The following is a 3,778-nucleotide window of genomic DNA, read 5'->3' as shown; positions in this document are numbered from 1 at the left end:
ACTAGGGCACTCGATCCTGTGATGTTATGGCGGTGGCGTTTTTCTTTCCACCGCCGTCCGAAATACAACACTCTTATCGCGGTGGCGGATGTCGGTGTGCCCAACTTCGTCCGCACGTTCAGTATGCTGCTCGGGTGGCCGACCTCGTTTGATTGAACAGCCGATTACTCCCTGACCCGCTGCTTCCGTGTATAATCGAAGCCGCCTAATAAATAGTTTGTTAACGTGGTGTTGTCGTTAACGCTAGACCAGCAGCTATAAAAAGATATAATTTAACAATCACATTAACGGTATAAGTTAAGTATAGAGCGACACATTAAATCAGTTTAGACGGATGAATCGTTTTTAACAGTGGAACTATTTACAGCGACCGTTAGTCTGTGCGGTGTTAAAAGAAAACCATTATTGCCACGAACCCGCGCGCGCTTTGTATGTCACCATTTTCCATCTTATAATTATATCCCAGAACACGTACGCCGATTTCAACTGGCATGTGATGCAATAACTGATGGGCGAGAACACGAGTACGCAAGGAGAGAGAGAGAAAAAATTGAGAGAGAAAAGAATAAATGGCACGAAAGAGATAAATATAACATCGTGGCAAAAGAAATAATTCTTGGCGAGGCGGGATATGAACACGCGTACCCCGTTGTCTTTGATGAGCGTCTTAACCACTTTCCTTTAAAATTACGAGCCGGTGGAGCGTCGTATAGCCTAGTATGGTATAGTGCAGATAAAAGGTGCAATGGACAAATGAAAGGGAGGAGAGATGTGAGGATGAGGGGGAGGGGAGAAAGTAACGAAAGGTATTTAAAGAGGGACATTGAAAAGTAGAAGAGGAAGAAAAATATAGAGAGTGAGGAAAAGCAAAAAGAAAAAATTAACAGTAAAAGGGAAAGAAATGGAAAAAAAAAGAAAGCGAAAATACCGAGAATGAGAGAGCCAGAAAGAAGGCTAAGCAGGGAAAAGAAAGAGAAAAAAATAAACTCGTATATCGAAAAAGAAGTGCAAATAAACAGAGAAGAAAAAGAGAAAAGGATGACGAGAGAAAAAAAAATGACAGCATATCTACGGAGTGAATGATGATGAGTGGGGCGAAGCTTCGGAGAGTTTTATCGGCAAACCATGAGTACTCCGTCCGTCCGTTCGTTGTTTGCCGGTCTGTCTGTCCTTCCACACCTGCTGAGTGAGGCTTAGAACTAGGCGGTTGCGCACTAAGAGAGACATATGCGTACAGACCCACGGCTAAGGGAGCTTCGCCCCTAAAATAAAGGAAGACAAAACCGAAGAGACGCAAATAAGGCCAATCACCCGGAGTGAGTGCGAGCCATTCATATGGGCCGCCATCATCATCATCAAGGCTCCCCAGCTCTGCACTTATTTCAGCCCTGTCGCACTATATACCGGGCCTCGGAAACGCAGCGCTACAGTTTCGGTTTCAAGGGAACATGCATGCACGTAGCGGTTGCCGGGCGACCAGAGATCTGGTTGAACAGAGCAAGGTTGATAAGGATGTTCGAATTTGTTGGTTTTCACAAGTTTTTTACGCGTAAAGAAATTCAATACCACTGTGAACAACTTTTCTTTTGCTTATATGACTTTTTTATTTCTTCTTTTGTGAATTTTAAATCAAGTGGAGCACGCGAAGTGGTTGACTTAAGTTCGTAGCACTTCCCTCCACTCCTCGGTACTCACACAGAGATATTACAAGTGGGATCACGCTAAGTTATCCCGCTCGGTCGGGGTGCAAAATACAAACAAATAAAATGCAGCGTGCAAAGAACGGATGCCGCAGTGAGCTATACGCCGAGCAAGTCAACCATGCAAGCGTTCGACGAAGGTGACTATATAAGGCAACACACGTTTTTCGCGGCTCGGTGGTGTGTAAACGTGGGTGTTTTCAGTTCCGCGAAGGTTCTTCATATTTTGTAGTAAAAACGGGTGAACGCAAGTATTTTGACCCATTTCTTGAGCAGGTATTGATTTTGCTCAAGTACATGAGTAAACCCAATTCTCTGTGAGCCTAACTGCATACTGACGGAAGCGCAGTTTTATAGACTAATTGTCAAGATGGCAGCAAAGCTGCTGACGACAAAATGCGTTCAATGAAAGGCTTAAATTTGAGTGGACTCGGCCTCATAGTTTTCTATTCTGTTACTTTTGGCATGTTGTTCAATTGATGTACCAACTAATTATAGGCGGTTTCCTGTTCATAAAATTCGTGTAGCCGCGGCTTGAGAAATAATTTACTCCTAATACTGTCACTGAAACGCATAAGTGAACTAATGCTTTTAAAAATGTTTACAGGGAAGGCCGCTGGAATAAAAGTTTGGACAAGTGATCTTTTTCCTCATCAGGGCAACACGTTGACCTGACGAGGACAAGTGAGCTTGTCGAAACAATGTTTCTATATACATTCAATCGTATAAAGCTTCTCGTCGTATCAAGCCTCACTCTGCCTCTGAACTTCAGTCTCACTTGGTAGTGAAGTTCTGCAAGAAAACTATATCCGCCATCATAACAAACATGATTGTGTCATATACGACGTGTCCTACTCAGGATTGTTCGTGATTTTTGCATTGCCACGGATATTCTGGGTTCAATGTTCGCTCATTGTGTCCCTATGTCACTTGTAAATCGAAGCTGCTTTTATAGAATGACACTTTCATACTACGTGTATGTCTGTTTCTTTAACACTAGACGTGCAATAAAAAAATTCACTTTATTTGTGCTGATCAAGTTTTACCTTACTGAGAAATTATTCAGCTTAACTTTCTCCACTTCAAAACACAGGAACAAAATATAAATAACAGTTAACAAATCTTGAGAAATGGCCGCACAACCAAGCGACCAGCGGGCCTGAAAAAAAAAAAGTCACGAGCGCATTCCGCTTGCATGCGAAGTGGGAAAGGAGGGCTTCCGCGGCAACCCTCGTTCTCTCGGTTTTTCATCCTTTATCTCTCTTTGGTGACATCACGACGTCATGAAAGGAATGTTCGTCAGTTATTCCTAGTGTGATGCCCGACAACCGCCAGTGGCAAAAGTGGCGCTGCCGCTGTGTATCAGCACACGAGGGTGCGTACATGGCAGGTGCAGGGAATTTCCGCACCCTCGCAATAGTTCGAAAATTCTGTAACTTTTCAGTACTATGTTGCAACTAATCATCGTTGTGGTCCTGTGGTTATGATTCCCTACTGCTAACCCGAAGGTCGTGGGTTCGAATACCATCTGCAGCGGCCTCATATTGATGGACGTGGAATTCTAAAGGCTTGTTTCCCGTTTACGGTTCCCAGGCAATCAAAATCTCGTAAGCTTTCTTCTGTGGCTTCGCCTTACGATCATGTTAGGGTTTTGACACGTCAGACACCAGGAATTTTCATATTGTCATTTTCCTTCCATTTTGACATGAGAGGACAGTTTCCGAAAGCCCAAATTAAGGCCAAAGCTTCACGTTGAAATTTTTTGCTGAAACTTCAGCATGATAGTGTTTATTTGACGTTATGAGTTTCGAAATATTTTGCACGTTTCGGACACGTTGGTTCACTGCAATTTTTTGACGCTTGCTATGTGAAGATTTCGAGCCACGTGGCACACAATGTATACCACTTTAGCTACATAAAGTTACGTATAGATCCTAGCAGACACCGCCAAAATCTTTCACTTCATGACCATCTCAGGCTGCATCGGCATGTGCATTTTTTTTTCAAACTTTCGGCGTGCGTAATGCCACTGATGACGTAACTACGTGCTAAAACATAACCGTGGAAAGGAAACTGTT

This window comes from Rhipicephalus microplus, chromosome 10, assembly GCF_043290135.1.
Source record: "Rhipicephalus microplus isolate Deutch F79 chromosome 10, USDA_Rmic, whole genome shotgun sequence".
NCBI classification, from domain to species: domain Eukaryota; kingdom Metazoa; phylum Arthropoda; class Arachnida; order Ixodida; family Ixodidae; genus Rhipicephalus; species Rhipicephalus microplus.
This window is presented reverse-complemented; position numbering follows the sequence as displayed.